We start from the raw sequence: 20,051 nt of genomic DNA, 5'->3' as shown, positions 1-20,051 counted from the left end.
AAAAAAAAAAAAAAAATAGTCATGTTTTTTTTCCTCATCTTACACTGAGCTGAACAGAAGTTCACTGAGCCACGTACTGTAGTACTGCTCTTAGTAAAAATAAAGAAATGCCAAAAAGATGTGCTATACAAATCACACATTATAGACAGTAAAATTTCATAAATTGAAAAGGGAAGGGGAGGGAAGGGAAGGGGAGGGAAGGGACTTGAATTTCTTCTGAATGTAAAAGCTAAAGAATCCAAGAAAAAACAATACAGGTTAAACAAAGAACCTGAGGACTGAAAAAGTGCTTAATTTCTTGGTAAAAAGAAAGCTGCAGCTGAAGAAGATGACAGGTGGGGTGACTGGCGTTGCTTCTCTGAAAGCATCTATCCAGGGACTCTTCAGAGAACCAGACAGTTGGCTATTTGCCGTTTGCTGCTATGTGTAAAGGACTTCTCTTTATAGCTGTTTACAGGTTGCTTTAATTTTTCATCCACTAAGGGACACCAATTTGCTTGTTTGTAAAGGTTTACTTCTCAGCAAAGAAAATGTAGTAAAATGAGACAAACACTTTGCTCTGGCAAGACTGGATGAGGAAACTGTGAACGAGTATGGAATAGTAAAGAAAACATGACAATAAAAAGAAGTGAGAAATCAGAGCTGGTTAACCCATCTGTAGTAATACTGAAGCCCTTTTTGTTATGAGGATGCATGGGAAGCAAAAAACTGGACCACAGATTGAATGAGCAAAAACCCCTGGGATATGCAGTGCATGACAGAATCCAACTTATTGGTTCTTCATCTTTTCAGGTCACACAATATTTACTTAGTGCCATCTTAGATATTTTTGAGCTAGCCAGTATAACTTTTTTCCACTGGCTGCCAATATCAGGTACTCATCATAGATGCAGGAAGATGTTAGGAAAAAATAAAATCAGACAGGATAATTGGTAGTCTTTGGCCAAAAGATTTAAGAAAGAAGCAGCTGTTTAAGAAATCACAGTCAGAAGCTGCCACCATAACTGGAAGAAAGGGCATGTTTTTATGACTATTATAAATGGATGTCAAACTTATTTATGCAGTTGTACAGTTCTGAAGGTTGTTATTTTCAAAAGTGGAGTTGTAATCTTGCATAATTTGTTTTCTTTGTGTGATATCAATATCTGCTAGTCATGTTCATATGTTTATGATTATTATAATGATGTATTACAATGTTATTATGATGTTATTATGATGTTATTGCCCCGTGGAGAAGGACTTGTGTGTATCGGTGGATGAAAAACTGAAAATGAGTTACTAATATGTGCTTGCAGACCAGACATCCAGTCATATACTGGGCTGCCTAAGAGTGAGTGTAATCAGAAGATCATAGGAGGTGATTTTTCACTCTCATGAGACCCCACCTGGAGTACTGCATTCAGCTCTGGAGCCCCAATATAAGAAGCATATAGAGCTGTTGGAAAGGGTCCTGGAGGTGCTAAGAGGGCTGGAGCACCCCTCCTACAAAGAATAGCTGATGGGTTTGTTCCACCTGGAGAAGAGAAGGCTTTGGGGAGACCTCCTCGTGGCCCTCCAATACTGAAAGGTAAAGATGTGGGGAGACTCTTTATCAGAGGATGTGCTGATAGGATAAGAGCTTTAAGCTTACAGATAGTAGATTTAGACTATGTACTAGGAAAAATTAGATTTGGTAATAGGAAGAAAATCTCTAATATGAAAGTGATGAGGCACTGGAACAGTCTGCCCAGAGAAACTATGGATGTTTCATCCCTGGAGGTGTTTAAGGCCAGGATGGATGGGGCCCTGGGCAGCCTAATCTGCTGCATGATGATGGCAACCCTGCCAATGGCTGTGGATTGTAACTGGATGGGCTTTTATGTTTCTCAGAAGATCAGGACATCACTCTGCCAAGTTCTAGATCAGAGTTTATTGCTAAGTATAATGTAAACTACAGTAGGTGTATAACATTAAGACAGAAGTGATAGCAATCACTGGCATGATAGGTCAGCACATGGGCAAGATTTTGTGGATAAAAGTGTAGAGATTTGAAAAAGAATGACGCGATCTTCATTTCTTATTATTGGCAGGACGTAACTCCCAGTTACGAGATACAGCATGAAAAGGAGAGCAAAAACGTCTGAAAATCTAAAAAATGGGCAGTGGGTGTTAGCAGCAGGGCAGAGAACTGATATATAAAAGATGAAAAACTGGTGTGCAGAGGCTGTGAGGGGCTCTGAAAATAAAATCAAGAATTTTATGTTAAACCCTGCGGATCAAGTGGATGCAGTGGAAGCAGATAGGACAGTGGTGATTTACTGAAGACTGTGGGCTGAAAGAATGGATTTTGCAGGAAGATTCTGAATGGAATAAAAACATAGGTATCATATGCATATGAAACTAATTTCATTTACCAGGTGCTGGAAGTCAGTATATTTTATTTCTTTCAAAAAACACAAAATGTGCTCATTGTTCACCTTTCAGAACAATTTATACAGATGTCTGTAAGCTCACCTACAGCCTGACTTACAAGCACTGCATCTTCACTCTCAGGAGTTCAAGTGCAGAAGCCAAAAGAGAAGAGGTTTAGTACCCTCCTTAGTAACACATCATCAGAAATGTTTTTGGGGGTGGAAGGAGGAGAACAACATAATATTTTTGAATAGTTGATAGTGCATTACTTGTCCTGTTTAGCATGGAGATCAACCTTGCTGGCATTTTGCATGGCTAATGTAATTGCATACAAAATGCAAAGCATGTACCAGTCTACAGAGCCAGGACAGTCTTGATCTATGAAAGGGAAACAGGTGTTTTTGCTCAGCAAGCCATGTGCTTGGCAGAAGGCTTAAGCTAAATGCCCTTGCTGTGTGTGCCACCCAATCCCTCTGGAAAGGATTGCTAATGAGAGCCTGGAGAGGGAAGCTTGCAGAAAGACCAGCCAGAGGAATGATAAGCACCAAGCAAGCAGTGGTTGCACTGTGCTGCAAGACCTGCCAAGGAGAAATGGAGCTCTGTGTGGCAGATTGTACAGTTTAATTTATTTATTCACAGACTACAGTGTGAATTCCATAAAGTCTGGCTTGTTAAGAAAGGATATGGCAGAGCAGAAGGAAGAGGGCTGCCTGATCATAGTGGCCTTCTCCTAAAGCATGCACTCTGGGTAACACGGCATAGGTAAGAGAGGGAGGTAGGAGGCTGGATTTTGCCTGGATCCTTGAAAACACAGATATATAAGCACAGAGACAACGCAAGGAGATAACTGTTTCTGATTGTCCAGGAGGGCTCCATGCAGAAGAGATTTCATTGTGGGGAGTCATTAAAACTTGGGTTGAGTGTTCATCTCAGCAAGAACACTGTATTGAGAAAATTGTTCATAAAATCTTGCATTCTGTCTTCTGTTCTGTGTTTGGGATTTTAAAACTATTGGTGGCTCTAGTTTATATTCTGACAATTATTGAAGAAACAAGCTTTTTTGAAATTCTCCAGATGCTAGATCCAAAGACAAGATACAGATGCTTCCACCACGTGTCTCTGGACATCTCAAGTCCCTGTTGAGCATGCACCATCCCATCTGCACCTTATGGAAGGCATCTGTGAAGTGTGTTTGAAAAAAAAACTGCCATCAAGATCATCACGAGTACACGTAATTGCTGGAATTAAATGGACTAGGCAAGGCTATGAAAGCAGTTCCTCATGTTACTGTCTGCATACTTGGGTTGATTGCTCAAGAGTTTCAATAAAAGTGTGTTACGTGCTGACAAGGTTGGCTGCTGATTAAGAGCAGGTCTGTCCACGTAAACTTGTACAATTTTCTCTCAGAAAGTAGCTGATGCTACTACTATAATCTCTGGATAAGCACTCTTTCACATCCTAACTATTTGTATTTTCAGCCAAAGGAGGAGAGCACTGATGAGATGAAGTGCCAGATTGTATGTCATTTTTAGTATATATATACATATAATCTTTTTAAATATTTATGTAATTATACTTTTATATAAGATATAAAAGGTAGATTATTACAGTAAAAATAACACCAGTCCCAACAGGAGAATTTCGGCATGGGTAACTCTCCTTCTGACTGTGGGAAACAACAGAAAAGCCCAATCAATGTAATGCTATTATTTCTGTAACCGTTTCAGTGTGATTTCAGAAGCACCATCCCGTGCAGGTATTTTAGAGGACTATCCTTTTCTTCCATTTGCATGATTCACATGGGGATGATAGCACTTGAAAAGGAGTAGAAATTGGTTTTTTTGCAGTGATTTTACTGGCAGCAATGAGTCAGTGAAAAGGGGAACTCCCCTAGCAAAAGGGATGAGCATGACACTCCCTGCAAAAGCAACTAGTTTCCTGATATGGAAGGCACAGGTTTCCATCAGTACGTCAGATATCAATCTTGCTGTACAGAAGTTCTGCTGTGTTTACTATACAGAGTCACTACTAAACTGTAACTAGACGGAACTACAAAGGATGCATCTTAAACTGGTTTGTAGGACATAATTTGTTCTCCCAGTCTTATTGCTATGATGTCTCTATATACTGACTCAGCGTTGTACCACACTTCAAATGCACAACTTCAGTTGTCTCTTGTAACTTCTTCATAAACATTAAACAGAAAACCAGTTCTAAAAATGGTAGAGATAACATCTTAATGATGTTGGCAGCTGCTTACTAAGGTACAAATGCCCCACTTTCCTCAAGTTAGATCTCAGTGACCTTCAGAAATGTTTTCAGATGACGGCTGACAAAACACACAAGAATACAGATATACATGCATTTCCTTTCTCCTGCCTGTACAGTTGCAGATATAAAGGTCAGACCTGCGAGGGAACATGAGAGGTGTGGCCAAGGCACCAGCAGAACAGCTGTGCCATTTCTTCTGTCTTTAAAGTCTCCAATAAAAATGAAAAAGTTCAACCTGCACTTCTGCGAGAAAACTTTGTTTCCTGGGTCACTGTTTTGGAAACAAGCTGAGGGTTTGGGAACACTTTTGCCAACATGACTGCAGTGCAGAATAAAATTTATGCCACTGAGAGAATAGAAATCTCCTGCAAAAGTCTTTTTGTGTTCTTAATATGAGTATGGATCAAGTGGAGATGGGCTCATACAGGATATAATAGGGAATGCTGATAAAGATCTTTTAAGCCTGGTATCTTATCTAATTGTCAGTTATTGTTTTATGACAAAATGATAGCCAAAAAGCTGCGTACAATATGGAGAATATGTGTCTGCACTGAAAATATTTTAAATTTTTATGGCATTGTTTTATTTTATCCATCACTGTCACCTGAGGAAGGGCTAGGAGTAAAAGCCTTTCTCACTATTTATTCCATATAACCTGTCACTGAAAAGCAAAGGAAGAATGTGAGCTGAAATTCACATATTAGTGAAATATTCATACAGGATTGCAGCTATTTTACTCAAAAAGGAGATTTGGCCTTTTCTGCAGTTACAACTACAAGATATAGATGTTCTGAAGTAAAATCAGTGCATAGTCCCAGAAACAACTTTGATAAATGCCAGAAGCCCTCTAGCATTCTGATAAGAGGATGAATGCCCTGCAAGCATGCAATATATTAGAAAAGGAGAAAAGAGCAAACTGTGTATCGGCTGATGACCCAATATGGACACAAAATCTGCGTTTGGGATGCTCATGGAGAGAACTGCCGAAAGGTGGCCAAGTTGTAGAGATTTATTAGAAGCCAGGAAGAGGGGCAATATCCAGAAAGAACCCATCTATCACTAGACAGTAACACCCCACCCTAAGACCAAAATACAGCACATATGTTTGCTTTACACTGTTCCATCCTTCCTGCCACCACAGCCCTGTGGAGGATGTCTGCATAGGCTGCAGTTCTCCATCTGGAGCATTAGAGCCTCACTCCAGCCCACAGCATACCCACACCCATCCCGCCCCTGCGTTCAAGAGTGCTCCCTGTTCTCCCGAGGACTGGCTGAAGGCAAGTGGAAACCTTATGTCTTTGCAAGTCAAGTGCCTAATACTGCATGCTAAATGAGACCTATTTTTTATAGGCAGTTCAAAGTCCTGGAACGTGTCCCCAAACACAGTCAACTGCATCGCTCCAATCTCTCAGATTCATAGGAAGTCTGGGATCTCTCCACCACACTATATCAGGAAAACAAAAAATATTTTCATAGACTTGGAAACATTTATAAGGCTGAAATAACAGCTAACATTTTGGGGTGTGCCACGGACTATTCAATTCTATTATAACACTATTGTAATTCCTTTCCATCGTTCGAAATATGTTACCTCCGGTAAGTATCAGAATGCCACTTTCAGCAAAATAAAAATATTCTAATGACAGTATTTGCATCCTTAACTGTATCTTTGCTGATATTATATGAAGCAAGTGGTTAAGAGTGATAGCAGTAATGTGCTGCTAAGTGAGTGGGACATAAAGATTGCTTTTTTCATCTTTAAACATCACATTGCAAAACAACACTGAATTTTACTTGTATTAAGGGATGTGCTTTATCAAAAATCACTGGGTGAAAAGTAAAGGTAACATCATTGCACTACCTCCTGCAAACTTCCAAGATGCCTTCGTCTTCTGCCTTTTTACAAATGGATACATCTTCTCAGTGACATCAGATATAAGATATAGTCCACTGCTTTCAAATGTAATAATTAAATAAAAACTTAGAAGTGTTGGAGAATAAATCCTTCATTCATATAAATGGCAAAACTCTCACCACTAACAGTGTCAGAGAATTTGGGTCATTGTTGTATCTTATATTCAGTGACTTGACTAAGTCATATAAATATCTTTCCTTTTATTTTAGATATTGATATCACATCCAGCAACTTTGTGTAACAAGTGTGATATCACAATACTTTCTAAAAGGGAAAGGGAAAGGGAAAGGGAAAGGGAAAGGGGAAGGGGAAGGCGAAGAGGAAAGGGAAGAAGAAGGGGAAGGGGAAGGGGAAGCGGAAGAGGAAAGGGAAGGGGAAAGGGGAAGGGGAAGAGAGGAAGGGAAGTGGAAGGGAAAGGGAAGGGGAAAGGGGAAAGAGAAAGAAAAAGAAAAAGAAAAAGAAAAAGAAAAAGAAAAAAGAAAAAAGAAAAGAAAAAGAAAAAGAAAAAGAAAAAGAAAAAGAAAAAGAAAAAGAAAAAGAAAAAGAAAAAGAAAAAAAAGAAAAAGAAAAAGAAAAAGAAAAAGAAAAAGAAAAAGAAAAAGAAAAAGAAAAAGAAAAAGAAAAAGAAAAAGAAAAAGAAAAAGAAAAAGAAAAAGAAAAAGAAAGCAGCCTAGTCAAATAAAGTACTTGTAAAGGTCCAAGTTTCCTATTTTAACAGAATAGATGAAGGAATAATTTGTACAATACAGAACATGCGGTGTGTTCTTGCAAGGAAAGATGATACACGTTATGCCAGCTTACTGAAGAATTACTTGGCAGATGGAGAAGAAACAGCAAAATCCATAAGACCCAGCTCAAACTTTGGATGATCTCGCAGCTAATTGCACAGCAGCTGTCCAGCAATGGGCCTTGGAACATACTGAGCCAGTTCTTCACACTGCCAGAAACATTAATTTCTTAGCTGTGCTTGAAAGTTTGGATATTTGTAGCAGTTCTTGAAACTAAGAACGGCCAGAATTCCCCCATATTCTCTCATTTCTTCCCAATTCCCTTGACAACCAATACAGTGCAGCTGGACATCATTTAAACCATCTTTCTAATGCCATCTGTACGTTTTCTCTGACATACTGTCCTGCCACCCCCAACACATCGGGTGGAAAGTAGGATTCAGCTAAAAGACCAGAGAAAACTTTCTCTTTCTTGTATTACTTTTCTTTTTTCGTTCATAAGTGTGACGTAGCAAGTGTTCCGCTTGCCTCCTTCCATCAAAGACATGGCAACCATACCTAGCTCAGGGATAATTTTACATTAGCTCAAGTCCACAAAGCATTGTTTTGATGGTGTTGAAAATAGACCAACCAGCCCAGACCTCTCTGCCATTTACAAGGTCTGGGTAGAGATACAAGCTGCTCTGCTGAGCGGTCAGTACCAGTGCTGTCTAACAGAAAGCTCCTGTTTCAGTTCTATCAGCAAACTTCACTCACACCTTTTGCAAATGTGTGAGCAGTAGTCCACTGACCAATGTTTTGCTGTATTCAAAGACATGGTATTGCACTAACATGGCTTCACACTGTGTTACTTGTGCTTGAGTCAGTGCTGAGAATGCTACGCACAGCACCGAATAAACTATCCAGCATAGCCACCTACACTGCAATGGGACTACTTCTGAAACCTCTGTTCTTCCACCCCATCCAGTTCTGAATAGTTTCTATCATGCTTCTGAGCATTAACAAATAATGGATACCTTTCCAAGGAGTGTACTTTTTCAGTATCAACTTTTTTAATGTTAAATTTATAGCCTTGTTCAAGCTTTCCAAAAACTCATTGTTTACTTCCCTTGTACTCTGTGTCACTAATCACAGAAACAAAGTGTTTAGCAGAGGAGGAAGATATGTAAGAAGTATAGATAATGTCTGAATGTCCAAGTAAAAGCTTCTTTTGGAAATAATTTCAAGTTACACTTAATAAACTGTTTTATATCCTTTGGTCATTTCAGATGAATGGGGCAATGGAAAGACTGAATCTGTGAGAATTTTATATAATTAATATCTCCCTACTTCAGTGTACTTTTCTTTTAGACCTTACAGAATTCTGTTGTCCACAAGAACAACACAGTTATTTTTTTTCTTTGGCATGGAAATTCAAGAAGGAAGTTCTAGTCTCTGGGATAGACACTGTATCCTTCTTTGTGCTGAGTTCAGCTCCTCCAAATTCAGTAAACCCTAGTGCTAGGTATTTCTCTTCAAATGTTCATTCTAGAGCATATAATCTCATGTGCCAGGTGTGTTTTTGTTCCTTTTAGTGACTGAGTCACTTTTGGTTTAGTATATATATGAAGAGGCACAGTGGGAGTTAGAATATTTGTGTCCATTTCTATTAACACTCCATTATGTTTCTAACTTGTATGTGATATGGATCCTTTTCACTCCTCCCATACCATAATGAAAAAAATGTGGTGCCTTTACTTGAAAAAATGTTTGCAAAATTTAAGTAATCAGTAATATATATGAGTAGATTTCAGGTCTAGATACACAATAATTACTTATTAATAAACTACATCAGTTTTATAAACATCCTAACTATGTTATGGCAAGGATGACCACTTTTCCCACATGACAAAAGTTGTTTCCCACATGACAAAAGAGATTTGGCAAGTACAATGGAAAATATATCTTTGTACTATGAGGTGATATGGGCTTTCCTACCTACTTAGTGTAATGATATCCAGTCATTTCTCTTTGGGGCATTAATGGCCATTAGATCATTGATTTCACTCTGATCCTACAGTTCATATGTCTGAATTCCACCTTAATGAAAAATATACTAGAAAAGCAAGACAAAACTTTGAGTGATACTGCGAGACTTAAAAATAGGGTACCTTCACCAATTCTATGCACAGCTTTATGTCATGAGAAAGAATACGTTCATTCCCTCCTGAAGCATATCATTTTTCTATTACACTGCTTGTGTTTTTTATATAGATAGCAGAAGCAGTGAGATTTGCTTTGTGTTGCTTTTTTTTTTTTTTTTTTTTTCCAAGACGAATTCAGAAGAAATTTGAACAAATAGGATTGTGATTCTTCACTGACAGCTCAGTGCAGTTCATCAGACTGTAGGATATACTCAGGAACTGATTGTTGATTAAAGTCAATTTCAAATAAATCTAAAATTATCCTAAAATATCATTACCTTTCAAGGAGTTTTATGAAAGAACTGGAAACAGAAAAATGCAATATAAATGTAAACACAGCTCCAAATTAAAGCTCTTTATCTGAACTTTAAAATAAGGGGTTGTCTCCCCTGTATTTCTGCACCATTTCATTTTTCCCTAGAGAGGCACAAGATGTACATTTATTATTTACAATATTTGCACAGAAGAGTTTGACGGAAGAGAGTATTTCTGCAGAAGGACCTTTTGCTGAATGGGAAAATGTATATAGAATAACTACCCATGCTAACTGAAGAATTGCAATGTCAGTAAGAAATACAGCTTGAAGTCACTACACTGTTTTTGTGGGGCTTTGTTTTATTTTGTTTTTAAGAAAAGCTACACAAAGCTGAAAACTACTCACGGTGCAGATTGAAATAACAGGAGAAGAATGTATTTCAGATGTTCAGAAAGGAGGCAGAATATAAAACAAGTTCTTTTCCTCTCCACATGGTTTTTCAACCTGCCGCAGCAGGCCTCAGTTGCCTTTAAGGCTAGTTCCTCTCAGGTGAGCAATAGAGTAAATGAAGTTAATTTCTCAGATATTCCCAGGAAATTGTGTGATCCATGCGTACCTACCCAAAAAGTTGGTACTGCTGGGCTTCTTCCCCTTGGCACCCATGAAGACCAGCTCAAGTCTTCGTAGTGAAGGGGATGAAAAGAGAGATAAGATAGTGATTTGGCCATCAAGGGAACCAACAACTCTACAACCAGACCAGTCACCTCCAGCTTTCTGCAATTGAAATCTTAAACTCCATCCTCAGCTGGTACCCTCCAAATTTAGGAAATTATTGCAATACCTTTTCCCCAGAATTCTTTGCATATATGTACATGCAGGCATGCTCACAGAATCAATGTTCTGCCTGAAGGGGAAAGCTGCCCTCTGTGTTTATATCATACACTCCTTAGTGTAAAACATTCCTCCTTTGTTACTTCAGTTTTGATTTTAAAATCACATTGACAATAATAACTTCCACTGAACCAAAACTGCCCAATCACAGACGATGAGATATTTGATCTTCCTATGATTCCATTATGAATTTCTTAACCAAGTCAGTTGATTTCCTTTCCTGAAGCTGTGGTGCCAGGAAAGATTTCCATCACAAATTTTAAGTCCAGTGAAACTTTTGGCATAATACTAGCACTGAGTATTTTAATACAATGTGTAAAATGGTGAAATAGAGTAAACTCACATATATTTTTATTACTTTAGGTGCCTTTTGTCAAGGATTTCTGATGTTTCCTCTCCATATCAATTTCTATCAGCAGAACTTTTGGCAAAATACCCTTCCACTCAAAAGCATGCATGAAGTTGCACCTAGGAAGCATCATCAGGAAAAAGGACTAATCTTCCCAAGCATTCACTGTAGACAAACACTCCAGCAGAATTTGGAAAGGAGTGTTATTATGTATTTGTGAAAGAAGAAAAGACAATTTAATAAAACTCTTTTTTTTTCCCTCTGTTTTGTTGAATTTTGATGTAGAATAGAAGATCATCATTTTCATCTGCTATGCAGTGCAGTACAAATTCATCTAACTTCCTTCCACTTGTCTTGCAACCATTCTATCACTAACCTAGAAACAGTGCATTTCCCTGCTTAGACCAACTACACTTTAAACAGCAGTAGAGAAGCCAGGGCCTTAGGAAAGCTAAACATCCTAATAGCACTTAGTAGACCAAGGTGGAAGGTAGTGGCTTTATGGATTGCTTTTCTTGGGATTCTCAGCTTCCTGTTTCAATTTTTTAATTTGCACACATTTGTCATAGCTGACTGAATAATTCTGATTACTTCAGCAGCAGACCTACTCTCATAAACATTTAATTATTTCAAACTTTATCACCAACTTAGATGACTTCAGTCAGTCAGTACAGACAGATCTTATTCATTGTCTTTAAAAGCAGTGTCTCAGGCAGTAGAATCCATGGAGCAATATAAAGAGTAAATTCATTCTTCATTCAGCATCAGCTGGTTTGAACTATTCCCAATAGTTTTCTCTTTAATACAGATTTGAAATGTTAGAAGAGATACTCTATAGTCTGTTTCAGCTATAAAATCATATTTTCCTTCTCAAACCGAGTGTCTGCAATTTTTCTCTCATAGTGCTTAACCTTTGAAGTCAGGGGGTCATTTGGAAGCTCTCCAGTCTGAAATGTGAATGTCCATATTTAAAATACAGAAACTCTTTTAAAAGGTTGAAGGTATTTTTATTTGAAAGTTCAGTTTATAATGACTGTTGTCCATCAAATCAGAACTACTTTCTCAACAGGGATCTTTATTGTTTCTTTCTTATTACATGGCATAACAATTCTTTGGTACTCATTTCCTGAAGAAGATTACTTTTCAGTATCAAACTTCGCCAACGGGTCTTTTTTGGACCAAAGTCTGCTAATCTGCATTGCAATGCAGTGGGGCGGCTTTCCAGGCATTACCGACTGCAGAAAAGGATCTGAGGTCTGTTCTACCATTTCTTTCTCTGCACATTTACTGCTGAACATGAATATATACACTCTTCGCTGTACTTACCTACAAATCAGAATTTCTTGCAATGAAAAACAAAACCAAGAGAAACTCGCCTGGTTTTGAGTTTCATTACAAAATCAAAACTCAGGCCATTTTTGTCTAAAAGTTTGCTAAGGTTCTCAAAGCCTTTGAAATAAACTGGGTGCACTTATGACTCAACTTGGCAGACTTATGGTGCCATACTGAAACAGACATTTGATAAAAAATTGTGCATCAAAGTAAGACAGAATTAAGGTGGCATTTTTCGATTCAACACCATGACATAAAAGCTCTAGTATATCATCAGAATTAAGGTAATTTCTTCCACAAATTGTGTTCCAAGACTGAATAAAAAGTCATGTTTGGCTTGATAGTGTATATGATACTGAAAATACTTTTCCCCACTGAAAAGTAATTTCAATGAGGAAGAGAAAAGGTTCAGTTATTTTCCAAAAAATATAAAAATAAAAAAATAAATCCACTTCCTAGAAATAGACACGCATTCAGATCAAAAGCATAAAACAGTGTTCAAAACATAGTTACCTAACATCATTTTTGCCCCATATTCTGTAGTAATCAAATGAAGTAATTCACATAGTGATGAACAGAAGTACGTTAAATAAAACTGAGAGTAGGTATGGTATTTTGGTTTCTTGTGAACCTCGAGAAAAGTTACAGAACATCTAAATGTGAATGCTAAATTTCAGAAAAAAATGAGACCATGTCTTCTTTGACCCAAGGAATGTTTACATATTTATGAAAAAAAAAGCAGATCAGACAGGAGATTCACAAATACAGTTTGAGATTTTTTTGTTTCTTTCTACAGATCATTACAGCAATGGCTTTCATTAGCTTGCACAACATCTTGTTTTACTTCTATATACTAGAACAAGTGTTGTGGATCAAGGTAGACAAGGGCATTGAGAATGAAATCTTGGATTTTCTAGATTTGATTTGAATTGTGTAGTTGTATTTTCCAGTGAAAAAATCTCAGCTCATAGTATTTTTTTTTTATCACATGAATTTTAATTTTTTTTTCTGAAGATTTCCAATCTGTTCTAATATTTTCCCTACAAAACCACATAAAGAAGCACTACTGTGTGGTCTACAACTGCATAATCATAGTAAGACATTCAAATATAAAGTGGGATGTGTTCAGTAAAAATCTGTACATAATTTTTTTTCAGTATGGGTATCCAGAGGTTGACGTTAATTACAAAGCATTTTAGTCAGGATTATGAGATTGATGCATCTTTCACAATAACCAGGTGAAAACTATGATTTTATATTTGCAAGCAAGAAATTAACACAGATTTCATATATTTTCCTCTCTATTTGATATTTCTATTTCATTCTGAAAAGTATACAAGAGATCAGTAAGTTTTGCCATTCATATAGTTATTTGTTTTTTGAAAAGTTGATATATTTTTTGTAACAATAGTGTTCATCATAAAGGATTCAAATTGTGATTACTTTTTTCTTAGTCTTCTTCAAGCAGTCAGTTCTTCGCTAGTCCCTTGTTTATTTCTAGAGCCATCAAATATATAATTGCGTTATTATTATAATACATCTAATCTTTTCCTCTGCAACAGGCTATTGACAAATAATCAAATAATCATTCTCTTTGTAACTGGAAGGACCTTTTATCTCAGTGGTCCAGTTTTCCTTATTGAAAGGTAAAAGACAAAAGGTTGAGAATTTCTGAGTCCCACTGGGAGAGTCATGAACAGTTGCTAAGAAACTTCTGCACACCTTTCAAAAGACCAGGGATATTATTTATAGGAATACGTCATCTGACCAATATTCAGAAGTTATAACTATCTGTAGTATAGCACTGGCCCTGTCTTTAAAACCTTTCCAAATCACCTGCAAAAAATAGAGTTAAAGAAATTAAATAGAAACAAACTTTGATACAGATTAATATCTTAGTCTGGAATCATGTATTTAACAGGTTACAGTTGTGGAAATTTCTTCTACTATACTGTAGATCACATTATTGGCACTATTCTGCAATTATCTGCACACAGCCAAATCTGCAATATAATGTTAAGTAAAGTCAGTGTTTTGTATCTAGTGTGACCCTGCAATGAGTCAAGCGAGACTTACATGAAACAGGATGCATATCAACTTGATGGAGAAGCAATCAATAATTGCCAAATGAAAGGTGTTACACATATTTTTGTTGTTCAGACAAGTACAAGATTTGCTTTTTTGGAACACACAGGTTCTGGAAAGTTTATGAAAATAGTTGGGTTTTTTACATCTCAGATGCTCTAACATGTATGACTCTAGAGTTGATTTTAAACCAAAGTTCCCAAGAGAAACTCAGTTTCTGTGAGAAATCAGACATTCCTATCTCTGACTTATTTGACAACTGAAGCTGCCCAACTGTTCAGTCCTTCTCACTTTTTATTTTGGATAGGACAAATCTTTCTTAAGGAAATGATTGCACTTCTGATTCCTCTTCCTTCCATTATGATTTCTGTCAAGTGGGAACAGTAACAAAGCAATAGTCTTGTGTCCCTTTACTCAGCACTCATCTCTACAGTTGAAAATATGTCGTTGTTTTTTACTAGTGCTGCAGTGAATTTACCTAATTCAGGTACTTCCAAAACTGGTAATGGTATCTCACAAATCTGCCCACCAAAATCCTCATGAATGTCCGTAAGAGAGAGTTTCTCTTTTTTCAGTGGCTCAAGAGTCTCTGTCTGTTTATAAACCTCTTATGCTGCTCAGCACTTTTGCATATGGTGAACATGCTTCACTAACCTTGTCATGTCAACTCACAGCCCCTTGTTAACATATGGTCTTCTAAATGTAGATATTCATCTTCTTGACTTTCTTTAAAGCTACTAGTAAAAATAAAAAAATAAAAAGACTCTAAATATGAAACAGATGTATTAGTGCACCTTGGGATGGATGTATTACAGAGACAAACTATCGTCAGGCTCTTCAAAATCGGATTCTGTGGCTGTTTTTCTATCACCTGGTCATGTGGTGTGCACCTGTGCTCTGATGACTCTGCCACTGGCTTCAACACAAGAGCTCACCGAGCCTGCAAATAGCATGATTTTTTAACCTCTCTTGCATGTTTTTTACTTTTTTTTTTTTAATGTGCCTTGAGTTTTATTACTCTCAAGGCTTCTGTGTGCACTTATTGCACTGGGATCAAGCTTATTTTTTTCCCCAAATTTATAACTTTTAAATAAAAAAGAGAAGGAATATGCATAAAGGCACTAGCAAAACAAAGCAAGAGAAGAGAAAAGATGTCAGTATGTTCATTAGCATGAGACCCACAGGGAATGAGTCAAAGTGCACTGTAAGTGGCACTGATTGCTGGCCTTCCAAATACCAGTGCAGAAATGCACCTGTTCCTTCACCTGCAAAACATCTTCCCCTCGGGTGTCTCCATTCTGGGCTGCAGAGCTCCAGGAAAATGAATATTAGCCTTTGCACACCTGCACCCCAAGGATAGAGTGTGTTTGGCAACTGTTTGAGCATCTCATATCCCAGACAAACTGTAGGAATACCTGCCCACAGCTGTTGAGGGAGACTCAATCTGGTGGAAAGACTCAAAGAGGCTTTAAAGTTCACCAATAGCACCGGACAAAGTCACATCGCTCTTCCTTAAAAAGATGTAAGCCTGAAGGTGGTTGCTGGCCTGAATTTGGACCATTTGCTTTGGGAATAGGTGTGTGTACCTGAGCTAGCTCTCCTTGTGGGTTTGGAGGTTTACAGTTCACAGGGTCACAATGCCAGCCCACCCTCACTGGGGACCCTGCAGAGAGAAAGGCAGGAGGCTGGAGGTGAGGAAAGCAACCCAAACTGAATAGCAGTCAAAGGGCTGAGGATGCTGTACCAACAGTGTTGTTTCGCTTGAGTCCCAGGGACCCAAACCATTTTGAAAGCACAAACAGCTGAGGGGATATTTAGCACTGGCTTCACGTAGTTAGGATACACTAAAATTTAGCATGAGATAAAGACTTTTTTTCCCCACAGGACAAGTAATATTTTACACTCTTCATCATCCTTACCCTGACTCTGAGGGAAAAAACAGAATTTCTGGATTTCTATGACACTATTAAGTTAGTAAAGCTGAGAGTTGTTACCAACAGATAGCTCTTTGGTAATGCTGAAGGATCTGGAGTTCTCCATCAATTCCTAGTGAAACTGCACCACAATGGACATTACCTGGTGTTGTAGTCACTCACACAAAGTACAGTAGCAAAGGTTCCAGATTTTATCACACACGGTGAGATTAGACTCACATAGTTTACTTCTAATAGTTAAGCTATAGTTAAAAGGAAAAAAGGAAAAAAAGGAAAAAAGGAAAAAAGAAACAAAGGAAAAAAGGAAAAAAGGAAAAAAGGAAAAAAGGAAAAAAGGAAAAGATCTGCTCCGTGCACTTAATAACCTAATAGGGACACATAGAAAACTCCATCTGCAAGGTACAGCTGGTCCCGTGTTTATGAGTTCTTGTAATGTATCAACATGTCAAGTGCAAGCCAGCTTCCTTTTGTGAGACACATTCTGTTCTAAATTAAACTTCAACTTGAGGTACCTTTACAGCAGCAGTGAGGAGCCAAACACAGCACTTCATAAAGTGCTAGGGCTTATTGAAGAGGGAAAGCTTACTAATACAGAAACAGAGATGCTGGAACACTAATTTTTACTTGATTAAAGCAGAAGCATGTGTGATTTAGAAGAGGAGTCAGCAACATTAATCTCTGAAAAATAGACTACAGAAATCTCACAGCAGAGCAAGGAGATCAGGTCTCCAGGCTGACAGCCACATGCGTAGTCAGGTAGGCTGCTACACTACCCAGAATGAGGATGGCTCATACAGAAAAGGTGTGCACAGATTATTCCCTGCTCTCCCACATGATTTACCTCTAATAATTTAAAAGAATCTGAAGTAATTTCAGTTTGTTCTGTTCTTGATGGAAACATTCAGTAAAAGAAACAACTTTCGTCTTCCTTGAGGCAAGTTACTTATGCAAACACTAACTGCCAAGCCAGTGCTGCACGTTGATTTACAAGAGGTACTGCCATACCTACTGTATAGTCTTAAATAACATTCAGTTTTGCAATTTTTCATTCTGGCGCATTGTCTTACTGTATTTTTAATACATTTTCCTTCCTCATATTGTCATTGCAACTCCTCAAACAACAGATCAGTCCTTATTTATATGAGTATATTATGATTTTAAAAAGCAACACTTTGGATGTTGCCAGTTTGGTTTTGTTTTGCATTAATATTTCTCCAGAAAAATGATTTTAAGACTTTACATTAAAAAGCATTTTCATTTGATTCATCTGACTCAGATATTTTTCCAAGACTGCACAGGACGGACAGACAGACAGAGAACTTTCTATTTTCATTCACTTTCATAAATTGTATGTCACATTTCGGGGTGGGATTCCCAAATTATGAAGTGTACTCTATTAGCATCAGCAGGACTGAAGCACAAAGTATCTCTTAGGATAGGTCTTAAATGACAAATGATTTACCATCAAGTTCAGAACTGGTCTGATATATCAAGCTCTGATTAGAAAGCTCTGGAAATTCCATAAAGGAAAAACACCTCATTTCTTTAGACCTTATTTCTTTAGATCTTTTAGGTGTGTACATGAGCTGTGAATTGATTATACAGGCATTCAGAAAGATATCAGTTTAAGGACAGTCCAAAAGTAGTGGTTCAAAGTACTCCAAATGGCAGAAGAAAACACATGATTGACTTTTCCTCTCTGCTTTCCCTTGCAATATGTTCTTCCCTGTAGCATGTTCTCTTTCCACAGAAATCATAAAATCCCCTTCTCTATTCCTTGTTCAGAACTGTGACAGAATTGAGCTCCTTCCTGCCATTAATTTGTGGGGGGTTTTTTTCATGAGAGGAAGACAGTGAGAGAGGGAGGAAGAGTGCACTTGTGTCTGTGTTACAGAAGAGGAGAAAGAGCAGAAAGACTCTGATCAGAAGTGCCTGTAATCAGCAACAGTTTAAAGAAGCTACGCTGAAATGCCACTCTGGATTATACTTAGGTTGGGGATAAGGTTCAACGTTGAACCTTAACAGGTCTGGGTTACTGTGCTTAAATTTTGAAATTTTCACTCTTGTGAAATTGTAGCCCCCAGTGATGGCAATCAAATTATAGCCCAGGGAGTGGCTTGAAGTCTTGCTGTAATTCCAGGTTCTGAGTAAGATTTGGGATGTGAACACATTTTATAGGGAACACCTATATTAGTATGGGAGTTCTCCAATAGCTCAATTCATATTTGAATTATGTGATGTTTATGTTTGTCGTCAAAATCTATTGACATGGGAGGGGTAGAGGAAGGAAGGAAGAGAAGTTACTGTTTTATTAGCTTACTTCTTTCTATCCCCATCTCAGAGTGAGGGGTAAAGGAAGGGAGGCTGATGTGGTTTTTGGATTATTATTTGTGGCTGAAATAAGGGTTGTTATGTTTAGATTAAGAATGGAAGGGGATACAGTGAGTTACAAATGTGGCGGTCCAGGGAGGAAGCAATTTTGAAGAGTTAGGAGATCCTAGCCTGCCTCACCAAAGAAATATTTTCTTGCTTTTTAACATGTAACAAAAACTTTCCCCTTGGGTCAATTCTGTTAGCAAGCCAAAATCTAACTTTATTATTTACTAGCTGGCTCTGAGAAGAGATGACAGGCTGCAATCTCATCTTCAACCTTTCCAGGTAAGGCAATGGATGAGACGGCAATACTGCTCATAAAAATGTGGGGGACATTTCTGCAATATTTTTTGAAAGGAAACTTACAACTTATTACTTTTTGTCACCTACTTCTGTCTCCTTTTCCATATTATAAGAGGGACTTTGGCAGCATTACAGAGTTAGAGCATAGCTGCAAGAATAAAATCCTTGTAGGTTGTTTCTGTGATAAGAATACTTTGGCTAAGGTTTGTGGCACCTGTAGTTCCCTCTAACCCTTCAATTCCCCTTTTAGATTTCACCCATTTTTCAGTGAATATTTGTTATCGCCAAAAAATTCCTACTCACAAAAATTTGTTCAGTGGAGATAAAGGTTCAACTGAGCACAAGATTTTAAATATTGCATGAATACACTCATTATAAATGCTTTGACATGAAAACATGGGTCACAATTACTTTTTCATTATTTGAAATCTTGGAAAAAAAACTGTCATCCTGCAGAAAGAAACAGTTTGGTGATGTTATTCTGATGATGCTATAAAACTAGGTGATACTTGCATACCAGGGCAATGAGACAATTCCTGGCATGAATATCCAGTGAAGACTGGTTGCTTTGTGCTCTCTCAGAACGGAAATAAGAGCCTTGTGGCTTGGTGTATGATCCCAGTCTAGGATGTTCCCTAATGCAGTGAAAGACCCTGAGGTCATTCTCCAGCTTCTTCCATTAAATAGAAAAGTAAAAGACAAGAAAACTGTGTAATGTAGGATGATTCCTTTTTCCTTTCTATGTTCTCAATCTCCTGGAAGAAACAAAATCTTGTCTCTCTTCTTTGTTCAGAGGATTACTGCACTTTGTGCTGGTGCACTACCAAGGCTGGACAGCAGGGTTACCCATATTTCGCCATCACAACTGCTTGTGACCATAACTCAAAAAAGAAGAAAAAACAATACTGAAGAACAAATATAAATCCCAGTCCTACCCATCGGATCTGACATAAAATTTAAAAAATGTAACTAAGTTCCTTTCCTGTAAAGATTACAGGGCAACATGTATTAATTAAGTAATGATGAAAGGACTGAGCAAG

This window comes from Meleagris gallopavo, chromosome Z (assembly GCF_905368555.1).
Source record: "Meleagris gallopavo chromosome Z, MGAL_WU_HG_1.1, whole genome shotgun sequence".
Classification (NCBI taxonomy): domain Eukaryota; kingdom Metazoa; phylum Chordata; class Aves; order Galliformes; family Phasianidae; genus Meleagris; species Meleagris gallopavo.
This window is presented reverse-complemented; position numbering follows the sequence as displayed.